This window comes from Manacus candei, unplaced genomic scaffold (genome assembly GCF_025592945.1).
Source record: "Manacus candei isolate 608988 ecotype Guabito, Panama unplaced genomic scaffold, ASM2559294v1 h1tg000057l, whole genome shotgun sequence".
Taxonomy (NCBI): domain Eukaryota; kingdom Metazoa; phylum Chordata; class Aves; order Passeriformes; family Pipridae; genus Manacus; species Manacus candei.
In genome coordinates, this window is record NW_026138105.1 from 13511050 (window position 1) to 13524066 (window position 13017).

Here is a 13017-nt window from a genome sequence, read left to right on the forward strand (position 1 = left end):
GTGGACAACCTCAGGCCAAGGTCAGGTGGAGAACCCTTGGTACAGCTTAGAGGTTGTTCCTGGGGACACCACCCATGATGTGGAGGTGCCTACCTGAGCTGTTGGGAGTGCAATGCTCCGCATGCCCGAGGCATTGGAGGCCTTGGAATCACACCTTGTGGAGGGGCAACAAACCCTTTGCAGATGGATTCCTGTGCAAGGAGCAGCAGGGCTCAAAAACTGGCAAAGTAGCTCATGCCTGAGGATCTCCAGCCCCCCAAAACCAGAGCCCAGGAGAGTCCCCAGAGGGGCACATCAAAAAATGACCCCAAGGCATTTCAGGGGTTCTCTCACAGAGTCAAAACACCCAGAGCAGCCACTGCCTCCCAGATGGTGAGATCTTGCTGACATCTCTCAAGGCAGTGGATGAGAATAACACTGATTTGGCCTGTACTTACAGATCCCAAAGTACCATATGGATGCTGGGATCATTTCACTCCAAAAGGTCACCTGCTGCCTTGCTGGAAGAGTGTTAAAAGAGCCAGTGGAGATGGCTGGGCAGTGCTTGTAAAGGAGGATCCATCCCTGAAGATGCAGTTCAGGTCAGACCACTGCCACCATGACCTCAACTCCTGGCCCTCCATAGTGATCAGGAGTGGACAGAACCAGAGGTGCTGCCTCGCAGCACCCACCTGTGCAAATGAGAGCACTCCTAAAAGGTGCCTGTAGGGCTCTAGACACAATCGAAATGGTTTCCACAGGGAGCAGCAAAAGTCTGGCCCAAGAGTCCTTCTAGCCTATATTGTGTCTCCAGAATGGCCAGGAGCAACTGCCTGGAGCATGCACGTGTGATGCTCTTCCTGACACTCTCCCAGACTCCAACAATTTTCCACTCAGAGAGACATGCAGCAATTTATACCCAGTCTTTTCTGCAAAACTATCCACAAGCAGGATGCTGCCAAGGGCTTCAGAGATGTATATAACCACCTTGTCTCAGTTGACAGGACTAGGAAAGCTTCATCCCATGGCAGGGACTCCCATCAACCTGTTTTTAGCAGCTGAAAAAACCTGCACTGACATAGGAGCTGACAGGCTCAGCAAGCCCCCCAGAGTCCACAGTGGCAATTTGGTGTGATCAGGGAGTGCAGAGCTCTCCAGGCACCCAAACCCAGATGCTGCACGCCCCACACAGCAGATCCCATCCAGCTGCCTTGTCCCTCCTGGCTCTGGCTGTGTGGGGCAGCCCAGGGCTTCCAGACAGGTACCAGGTGGGGTGGACCTGCCCCAGGTTGGTCCCACGTCAGAGCAGCACCTACCCCTTCCTTGCTGCTGTGTCAGCTGCAGCCCTTGCTCCACACCTGGCTGGCTGATAATTTGTGCCACAGAGTTTGTTCAAATGTCATTACTAATTAGTATAGAAATACTATTAGCAATGCTAATGTATTCCAAACAGTTCTGCACATTGGCACCATGTGAAAGCAGTGCTGGGGCAGAGACCAAGGTGGCAAAGCCAGGCTTGGGCATGGACTGAGCTGAGCAGTGAAACAGCATTGTCTCCACCTCAGCACTGCTCTCCCTGGTATGGCAGTCAGGAAAAGTTGGACCAGGACAGATTTGTGCCTCTGTGTGTGTGTATGAGCACACACGTGTGTGTGGTAGGGAATCATGACAACAGAAACGACCCAGCATGGGAATTTGAGGACAAGAGAGGGAAACTGAGAGAAAGGAACTGAGGGGGCAGGGGGTAGCAATAATACTAAATGTAAAGTGGATGAATTATTTACTGCAATAAACAACTGTGAAGTCACTTACTCTGGCTCTGTGCATCCTAAACGGGGGCCACAGCGTTTCTCACATCTCCCTGGTGTGCTGAGTGACTTTTTTTGCAATTGGATGCATGAAGCTGGGGTAATCTTATAAGAGACTCCAGAAGATCAGTTTAGCATTGATCATGTGCTGAATTTAAAGGCTTTCCACATCCATCTGCTGCTGCTCCTCAGGTGACAGCCCAGCAGAGACCTGGGTGCTCGCTGGGTGCCTGCACCCCAGATCCACCTCATTCAGCTGCAGCCTGTGGCTGGGCCGATGTCCAGCAGCACAGGGGGGCCAAGGCATTGCACCAGAGCTCAGTTTAGGAGTCAGCAGAGTCACACAGCTGCTCCCCACTGAGCCTTTTGATGAAGTCCCCCAGTGGATCAGTCTGCTGGTCACCAGGGCCAGCTGGATTCCAGTGGATCATACCCACACCTAACAGGGGCAGCAACTGCCAGAGAGGGACAGGAGAGGGGCACGGGGTATGGAGAGCAGTTTGCACAGACCAGCACTTAATGCCAGTGCCCTGCACCAAGAATGACAGCACCTGGCACTGTCCCCAAGGAGATGCCAGCTGCCACAGCACCAAGACCTGTTCAGCACAGCCCTTGCCAGCTCTCACACAGGCACTGTCAGGAGCTGTTGCTTCCTGCATGGAGCAAAGAGTCAGCCTTGGGCATGGAAGAGGGGAGTCCAAGCACTTGGTGCTGCTCTGGATGCTCCAGACAGGATTATAAACTGAACAATCCCCCTGAGCCCCTCCTGTGTCAGGGTGGGATGTGAGCTTGGCTCAAGCCCAAACAGCTCCATCACAGGCTGACCCTGCCAGCACCAGCCTGGAAGAGCAACAACCCTGGGGAGACAGGGTGACAAGAACAGGCACACAGAGACAGAGCACAGGCAGGAATACACACGGAGCACGACCTCTGCCTCCTGCTGTTTGCCTTGGACTCTGCAGGTCTTCCAGGCACATGACTGCAAAAGGTGAGCCCAGACTCCAGAGACAATGGCCTGGCAGCAGGACAGCTGCTGTGACATGCCCACAGATGTGACAGGAAGAGGGAATTCAGGCATTATGGGACTTTTAGGCATATTGCATCATGATGAGGTTTTAGTTTGTCTTTTAATAAGACAAACTGTGGAACTGTGAAAACTGCAAGCCATGCTGTCCATAAGACAACCTGCTCTATGATGCTAAAATAGAAACTTTGGATGTGCTTTTTTTGCAAAACAATATGAGTTAAATATATGAGCCATCTACTGATTTACTGAAACAGGAGATGTGCAGGGTAGGAAAAAACCTGCTCTTCCAGGTCCATATTTACTCAACAAAAGACCTATATTCAAATAACTCTTAGAGCAGGTCACTGGCATACTCACAGAGGTTGAGTGGCTGAAAGCAAGGCTATAACATGAAGCTCTCTTAATCAGCAGAGAGAGCAAATCAGGCGCTTCTTCAAAATTCCCAGGCAAAAATTAGAGTCCAAAAATCCATTTGGGAAAGCTGTCAACTGGGGTGAAGTGGGACTGAGCCACTGCAGAGCTGCCCACAGGTGGCAAAGTGCAGAGAGGCAGAACCCTTGACACAGGGCAGGGCACAGTGAGGACCTCAGTGCACTGTATCTGGTAGGTTCATAGATGCAGGTCTTAAATCTAGACACTCAAAAGGCATCCAATTCTTTTGCTGATGGTGGTGTTGCTGCTTTTGCTTTGTTTTCAATAGCTGCAGCTAAACGTTTAACCTTTACATTGATGGAATGACCCAAACATGTTCTTCCAGGCTTGGCGGCAGCAAGGCTGTCTCACAGCGAGCAGAGCAAAGCCTTTGCTTTCAGCCTGGCAAATCAATGTGCTGTGTGTCTGGCAGACTTGCAGGTGTACCCTGCTCAGAACACATGGAAGGGTCTCAGAGGCAGGGTTAGACTGCCAGGTCTAACAGAGAGGTGGGCACAAACCTCCATCTTCTTGGCAAGCAGGAGAATAGCAGCTCAGTTTGGATTCCATGTAGATATTCCAGGCAGGAGGCTGGCCCTGGCTGTTGCTGTTCCATGCCTGTGGCTCTGCCAGCAGCTGAGGCACCTTTTCATCACCCTAGAATTTCAGATGGCACAGAAAGAGTCACACGAGGGAGCAGCAAAGTAATCATGAGTTAATATGGTCCCAGGTTTTTTACTACTCTCAGAATATTCAATTGACAGCCTGGTACCAAAGGCCAGAAGTGTCACTCCTCAACAAGATGAAAGTGTCCAAGGCCAGGTTGGATGGGGCTTGAAGGAATCTGGTCTAGTGGAAAGTGCCCCTGCCCATGGCAGGGGGGCTGGAACAAGATGAGTTTGAAGGTCCCTTCTAACCCAAGCCATTCTGGGATTCTACGACCCCACAGACCTGCTGGTATCTGCCAGCACAGAGCTTGGGGCCACACACACGTACCCAGACTGGTCCTGCACATGCTCCTACATGTGGGCACCGTGGTGTGTCACTCAGCCACGTGTGCCACGTGTGCTGGCACCCCCCCCACACACACACCTGGCACGGTGTCCCAGCACCCGCACCCGCGGAGCCGCCACCACCGCTGCCTGCAGCACGAGTGCCTGGCAATTAAAGGAATGAAATGTTTATACAGGAATAAATCTCCGTTAATGAGGTGAATCCTGCCCTGACAGGCTCCGAGACAAAGCGAGCAACGGGGGGGAAGGGAGAAGGTGCAAATGGGCGCTGCTCCCAGCCAGCAGCCAGGCCTGGGGAGGGAAAGGGGAGCAAAGCCAGGCAGCTGGCTGGCTACATGCAGGAGCCACCAGTTGTTTGATTTCTCTTTCTGGTTCCCCCCACACGGAGTCAGCAAGAGAGACCAGTCCCCTGGCTCAGGCTCAGGAGGTGTTTGAGTGGTTTCCTTCCCTGGGAAGGGGATTGTACTTGGTTTAAAGGTTTAGGAAGAGCAGAATCGATATGGACAGAGTGGGGACACGCTGCTTTGGGCCCTTCTACCTCGACAGCCTCTCCACAACAGTCCTTTCCAGAAGCTGTCAGCAAGGGCTATGCAGGAGGAAATCCCTATGCAGGTCATCCTTGCTCTCCTCCATCCCTCAGAAACACTGCACTAATCCCAGTCGCCTGCCTACACGGGAAGCCACGGAGACATAGAATCCAATTAGCTCGAAATCCTGCTCTGGCTCCCTCGCAGCATCTCCCTCTCACAGAGCCGTGGAGCTGCAGAGATAAACAGTGCATTAGGATTCCAGTGGGGTCTGGCAGGAAGGATGGCTTTGGAAGTGCAGCACCAGCCCCGGGAATGAGCGAGGCACCCGTGCACCTTTCCCGAGCACCTCCCTCCACCTCTGCCTCACACCAGCCCTTCCTCCCTGCTTGTCCTGCAGCACCATTCCCTCAGCTGAGCCCGGCTGAGCAAGGTGGGAGCCGAGGGCTGAGGCTGGAGCAGAGCAGTCTCCAGGCTGGTGAACCCACCCCAGGGCCTTCATCTTCGCTGTGGGAGGAAAACTCTTTGGGGCTGAACAGCCTCCAGAGTCTCCTGGCTCCCGGGGGTGGCCAAGGTGGCATGAACACCAGTGCCAGGGCCCATCTCCTTACCAGGGCATCTCTGTACCCAGAGGTCCCTTCAGACCCAGCACACACACGTCACCCTCAGCTCCTGTCCCTCCTCCAGCAGGGAGTGGCCCTGCATGGCTGGCTCTCCAGAATGATCCAAGGGACAAAGCAGCTCCTGGCCCCACAGAGACAGTGGGAAAAGGGACTGAAACAGGCAATCCTTCCCTGGACAAGCTGAGCACAACCTTTAGCCAGGGCCAAGCAGAATGCAGGGTGTACCTGCTGCTGACTGTGCCAGGGTCTGGACCTGTGGCAATGAGTCTTCCAGGCCTGCTGCTTGCACTGCCAAGCCTGCTGTACTCACACTCTTCTTTGCACCCACAGTAAATTACCTGCTCTGCATTTTGCAGCAGCAACTTAACAGTATTAATTCATTGTGTTCTGTCTTTAACAAACACCATTATCATATCACCAGCCAGGATTATGCAAATCCTGCAAAAGGAATTATTTCTCTCCCCAAAGTCACCTTGATTTATCAGTTTTAACCCAAAATGAAATAATAAGTTGCTTTGGACAAACTGTTAAAACACATGACCACAGCCAGGGGGCCGTGATGGCCCCATAGGGCACCCTGCACATCCAGGCCAGGCACAGCTGGTGACCCTTTGCATTGACAGATGACACAGGGGTAGCTCTGTGCTGGCCTCCACTAAGTGCAGGTGGACCAGGACCAAGAGCTGGGGAAACAACCCCCTTGCAAAATACTCCTGGGAAAACTCCATGGGTCCATTCCCCAGGCACGCGGCCATGGGGCAGGACTGAGGCTGTGCAGAAGTGTAGAGTCATAGAATCACTGAGGTTGGAAAAAACCTCCAAGATCATCGAGTCCTTTGACCAAACACTACCACATCAACTAAACCACAGCACTAAGTGCCCCACTGAGTCATTTCTTGGACACTTCCAGGGATGGTGACTCCACCACTTCCCTGGACAGTCCATTCCAGTGCAGGCAGGGCTGGCAACAATAAAACTTTCCAAAATTGCATAAAGGATTGCTCTGTGACTGCCATTGGTCTGCCCCCATCCGTGTCCCTCCTTTCCAGGCCACCACTGCAGGTTGAGCCTGTGTCACACGTAACACACTGGTGTGTCCTCCCACACAGGTGTGGATGCTGTTGGGGATCAATGAGCAAACCTGTATCCTAACTCCAGGAACGAGCTCTTTAGCAGAGCCCTCTAACAGCATAAAGCCTTTGGCCATAGTTTCCTTTCTGCAGAGATAAAGGCTCCCCCCCCTCTGATGTGGGTAGACCTGGCCACAGCTGCCCCTCAGCACATAAGGAAGCACTCTTGTGATTAAAGGTAACGTTTTTCCCATTATTTGTCAGCAATTCATGTCAGTCCTTCATCAGAGGGCAAGAATAGCACCCTAGTAAGAAGGGAGGACTTCTCTTTCTCGGGGCAGACAGCAAGCCCTTGCAGCCCAAGCACAGCCTGCTCTTCCAAGAGGAACCAGGTCCTTGGCTAATGTTTTGCCCTGACAGCCAGCAATTACTCGATGTGTTCCAGCTCACTGTACAGGGGCTATTCTGAAAGTGAGTTCTGCTTCAGATTCCATTAACCAAAGGTGGTAGCTCTGTAAGAGCAGCAAAAACTCTCCAATTAGTCCTAAATAATTTTTACTTTCAAACTTAATGTGTTTTGGCAGGTGAAGAACCAAGAGCAGCAACTATGTGTAGGAGCAGCACCGTGACTGCAGGTTGGTGCAATGAAAAGCCATCAGCAGGTGGACACTCAGCACCTCTTGTGCTTATGGCTCACACTTGAACAAGAGATGGGAAATTCCTCCAAAAAAAAAAAATACTGTGACAGAGACAAGGATTAAATCAGGCACTGGCAACCTATGGTAAAATACAGCTCAGTAAAAGAGAATTATCCCCAGCTGAATGCTGGAAAAAAGACATTTAAAGAAGTCCCTGCACTGTGCCTGGACACCCATCACTGGCACACCCACACCTGGGCTGTGCCCTGCAGTTTGCACCTTGAGAAAATGTTTGATCTGCCTTCAGCCTCACCTGCTCTGGGCCTGGGGAGCAGTGAATCCCCCAGGTTCTGTGGGGACACAGCTGGGTGCAGACTGGCTGGTGCTTGTGGTGTGCCATGTTTCGAACCACAGAGACTGCGAGGACGAACCAAAAGAGCCCCCTTGGCCATCCCAGGACGGAGCCTGAGTGCTGGTGGGAGAGATGCCTCCACCTGGCACAGCAAAGACCCAGGGTTCAGGCTGCCCATCATCTCACAATTACTCTTGTTCCCGCTCTGACGTGTTCAAGGTCTCTCCTTGATCTATTCTAGCTCCCCTCATCTCCTCCTCTGCCCCCCACCTACCCTGGTCCCAGCTCCTCATCACCAATGTTCGTTTCCAGTACTGCCAATCTCTTCTGATCATTTCACACCTTCACTCATGCTTGTCCTAAACCAGGCTCTGCCAGGCCACCACTGTCCTTGCAAGGTCAGAGGAAAGGCTTAGGAAAAGGGACCAAATCCTTCTGGGCTTGAGAGTCCAAAGGATGAATCTTTGTCCACCGTCCAGCTGGGACAGTCCCTCTCCACAGACACAGACCCTCTCGGAGGGGTCTGCTCTGCTGAGGATGGGGACAAGGGAGGCCAGAGCCTGGGAAGGTGGGTGCAAAGCTAGAGCACAGGAGGGATGCAATGGCAAAGACCAAAACAGAGAAGGCAATTCAATTTTCAGAGGCTGTCCCACCAATTCAGCTCAGAGAGACGATAAGAAAACTATTTCCAGCGATAGGCACCCTAATCCCCAGCCATCCTGCATTTCCATTTTTGAGAGGCGCTATTTCCAACAGGGAGGCATTTTCCCATCTAGGTTTGCTAGAAGGGACAGCAATGGATTAAATGCCAATTTTTCCAGCACTGTTTAACTCCTTCTGTGTCTTCTCCTGCCACTCAGGCAAGTGGTGGATGTACAGGGCAGTGGAATGACTCCTGTGCTGTAACCCAGAGCAGCAGAACAGAGCTGGAGGCCTCTCCCAGGCTCTTCCCAGTGGCCTGCAGTCTGAATAGATGGGGAAGAGGGGAAAAACTGTCATGCATCGGCAGTGCAGGCAGAGCAGCTTAGATCAGGAATTTATTATTGCTCAAGGCAGGACTTAGACTCAACTGTGGCACAAGTCACGCAGCTACGTTTACATCCAGTGTCAAAACCATTAGACAGGTCCAAAGTGCTGCAAGACTGACTTAAAACTACATTTGCAAGAACACAGACACCTACAGAAAGAAGGAAGCAAACCATGCAGGGATGGCCACACCCCCCACGTGCCCCCATCCCCACAGTTTAGGCATTGTGGTGCATGTGCAGCCTCCAGCTCACCGGGGAGGAGAGAGGCAGGAGCAGCACAGATGCAGCAGAGTGCATTGGCTGGAGAGGGACTGACTGGCACAGAAACACCTACAGAGCAGAGACTTAACATTCTGACTTAGCCTTTCCCAACCCCACCTTTGACGGCTCTTATGACCTGAATCAGTGAGTTGTGTTGGAAAGGGGAGCCCCAGAGAGCTGCTTCCTCACAAACCGATGAGGCCCCCGGTGCTGAGCTTGCAGGAGGGAGCACTAGTCACCCTGTAGCCAGAGCTCTCCCACCACTCTGCATGGTTCCAGCACCAACCACAACTGTCTGTTCATCACCCACTAAACAAATGGAAATTTAAGGGCTCGTGACTCTAAAACACAGAAGACAATTCCCTGTGCACTTTTACGGTGCTGTAATTTACTGGATCAGAAATGATGAATGGCAGCAGGAGGGGGCTGGGCCCAGCATACTGGGGAAGAGCTGATGCAGTGGAAGCCAAAAAGAGAGACATACAGCCGAGGGGAGAGACCGGGAAAGCTCCCAGGATTGCGGGTGGGGGAACACCGCTATCTACAAAGACCAATTCCCTCCCGCACCTTGCTGCCCCACCGTTCAGTTTGGATTTGCAGTAAAGGCTTCTATAAGAAACATCGACATGGGGAAGAAGGGAGAGGAGCAGTGTGCCAGCCACGCCCGCGCCGAGCTCCCGAGAGCCACAGCCCCACGCTTTCCGGGCAGCCCTTGCTGGTTGCTTTGCAGATTCAAGGCACAAGAAAGAAATGCAAAAAAAAAAAAAAATATGCTTCATCCCTGGGGAAAGAGGAGCACCTGGTGGAAAGACAGAGAGTAAACGTGAGCACTACGGCTCCTCCCCCATGTAATCTCCCAGCTCTGGAGTTTGAGCTGCATTCAGCAGTAATTGAAACCAGGCTCTTTAACACAGGTGCCAATTACCGCCTGTTAATGCAAAGAGCTCTGATAGATAAAGCAATTACCCAGCTCTGCAAGGCTGGAGAGGACAAAATGAGATGGAAGGGCTACTTATGCTACTGTGGGTCTTGCAGGACAGCTCTCTGCTCCAGCAAACCCTCTTGCAGTGTTCGACTGGGTAAGTTCTTGCCCTCTAGCTGCATACCTGCATCTTCAGGTGAGCAAACAACCTGCCCTTGCCACAAAGAAGGGAGTGATTTCCTGAGGTGCATGAGGTAAAGAATTGCCAGCAGGTCAAGGGAGATGATCCTTTCCTGTATTCAGCACTGGTGAGGGCACAGCTGGAGTGCTGTGCCCAGAGCTGGGATCACCACTACAAGAGACATGGACATGCTGGAGAGAGGGACCAGCAAAGGGCCACAAAGATTATGAAGGGCCTGGGAGCACCTCACACACAGGGAAAGGCTGACAGAGCTGGGACTGTTCAGCCTGAAGAAGAGAAGACTTGTCAATGTATATAAATACCTGACAGGAGGGTGGAAAGAGGATGAAACCAGGCTCTTTTCAGTGGTGCCCAGGGACAGGACCAGGGGCAATAGGCACAAACTGAAACACAGGAGGTTCCCTCTGAACACCAGGAACCACCTTTTCCCCATGAGGTGACTGAGCCCTGGCACAGGGTGCCCAGAGAGGTTGTACAGTCTCCATCCTTGGAGAAATTCAAAGCCATCTGGACACGTTCCTGGGCAGCAGCTCTGGGTGGCCCTGCTTGAGCAGGGGCTTGGACAAGATGACCTCAGAGGTCCCTTCCAACCACAGTCATTCTGTGATGGAGATCTCCAACCATTCACTTTTCTTGTTTTCTGCTGTTTCTTGGCCAGCTGCCTTTTCCCCTCTCCTCTGCTCAAACCCCTCTCCTTTCATTGCCTTTCTAGGGGTCATGTGGCAGTGTGGAAGGTGGCTGATGGAAGTGTCACAGTGATGGGGAGAAGACAACAGTAGGTGCAATTCCCAGATAAAACCTGCATAGATGCAAGGCTGTGAACATGAAAATCTGCATACCACAATGATGAAAAAAAGAAGAGCCTCAGTGCAGATGCAGGGGTATGGAGTCAGGGGCAGTTATTTGCCACTGCAAAGATTGCAGATGAATGTGAGCCCCTTTACAGCCCCAGGCTGGTGGTAACCAGCCTTCTACCCATCTGCACCTGAGCTCCCCCTTCCCCACCTCACAAGGCACCAACCAGAAACCTCATAATACAAACTACTGAGATGTTCAGCTGACACAAGGAATGAAGCACATCTTGAGGCAGCCCTACTGCTGGGCACCAGGCCCCGTGTTGCTGCTCTGCCTGGCTACTCCTGTGTGTTTTGGAAATAGCCTGGCTTCCCACAGTAACTTGCTGATGTTACATACCTTGTTTGCTGGGCAGAGAACCAGAGGAGTGCAGAGGGGTCTGCAGGGACACTTTCTCCTTGCCCTCAGGATGTTTATGGTATTGAAATTTTAGCAGGAAGCCAAGCATCTGTTCTTCAAATAACGAGGCCTCCCAGGAGAGTGGGTATAGAGGCAGAATCATCACACATGTAAACACCTGGTCTTACAGGCAGGAACAGAGTTTGCGGAAGGAGAGCAGCACCTCTGAGACTCGTTCAGCTTTGCTTCCGCTGGTTAATGAGTTCAAACACCATCAATATTCAGTGGCAGCCCCGCACTCCCTGGGTATGGCTGTGTGTCAGTGCGGGGGCTGGCACAGAAAGGGAAGGTCTGGGCAGCACAAACACACGTGTGTGCCCTCCCCAGCACTGTAGTGCTCCAGAACAGCCCAGAACATTCAGCCTTCACACACCTCCCTTGATGAAAGGGGGGGGCAGAACCAAAAACTGTGGCACACAATGATTGTACAGAAAATGACTTCTCCCACCCCCTAAAGTGGCTCCTGACTCAGGGCTTGCCAGAAAATGGTCTGCATGACCCGTGAGCTTCACCACCCCTCTCAGATGGCCACAGAGACCACAGTGTGGCACAAAGAGATCTTTTAAGGGCAGGAGACATGGCCCTGTGCCTGCACACACAATTAGGTTTCCCCAGTGTTTCCAGTCCCAAGCCCACTGCATCAATCCAAGCCCCACACAGCTTCAGCAACACCAAGAAGCCTTGACTACCTCTGGCCAAGGAGCTGCAAAGCCACCCAGGGCTATTTCCAGGGGCAAACAGAATCTACTGGTACTCCCAGCTCCCACTACCATCCCCTGTACTTCTGTCCTGTCTCCTCAGCAGATTCCAACCCTACCTCTTCATGCCTACAGTCTGCACTTCAACACTATCAACTACAAGACTGTGCCTTCTCATTTTCTTTGTGTGATTTCTGCAGCACTCCTGCCTTCTCCTCCAAGTCCTTCATCTTTGCCTGTTTTTCCATTTTTGGCATTTTCAATGCACAGTAGATGTTTTTCTTTAGACAAAAGAGGGTGGACAGGGGTTCCTTCTTCCTTTCATTAAACATTAGTGCCCACTCAAGCAAGATGGACAGTATCCAGCAGATGAGCTGTGCTGCTTCTCTAACATTGCTGCACTGCCCTGCACCAGCACAGTCCCACCCAACCCCTCCCAAGCTTACCAACAACTCTGCCATATTCTCTAGAAGTCACCCAGCACTGCTGCCAAGCAAGACCACATCCAGGTGTAGGGTGACTCAGCTTGGAGGCAGGACTACAGCAAGTGTGAGGATGAGGCCTCCCTTACCTTTTCCAAGAACTGACCCCAGCAGGAAGGTAGTGACCTCTCACATAGGACCCACCTCATCAGCCCTTGAGGGTTCTGGGAGAGGAGCCAGGCAACATATGGACAGAAAGGAGCCCCACACCATGCCCACTGGAGTTGCCTAGAGAGGAACACTGCCATTTTCCCAAAGAATCTCAAAGCTTTTACCCCTTCCTGCCAATTCCCACGTGGACCCCTGCCACAGCCTTTTTATGTTGCTCACTGATCTACACTAAACCTGCTGCTTGCACTAGTTGAGCCTGCAAGGTCAGGTGCACCTCACTGCAGGCAATCAAGATTTGCTCCAAGAGCTGCAGGACAGAGCTGCAGTTCTAGGGCATCACCTCTGTCTTAAAAAGGAAACGAGATTGGAAGCAAAGAGACTACAGGGCTCTACAGTTCACAAGCACAGTCAGATTTCATCTTCAAGCACCGTACCTGGTGCAAACTCTGGCTTAGGAACAAAGTTGCCTTTACTGTGGCATTTATAGGGACCTGAAATCCCAGCCCGAGATTCTACCCCATCCTTCTACACTAGAAGGATGCCTGGGGTTCAGTTCTAGGAGAGTAGAAGGGGAACTGCAAAAAGCAGCTGTGATATGGCTGAACACAGAT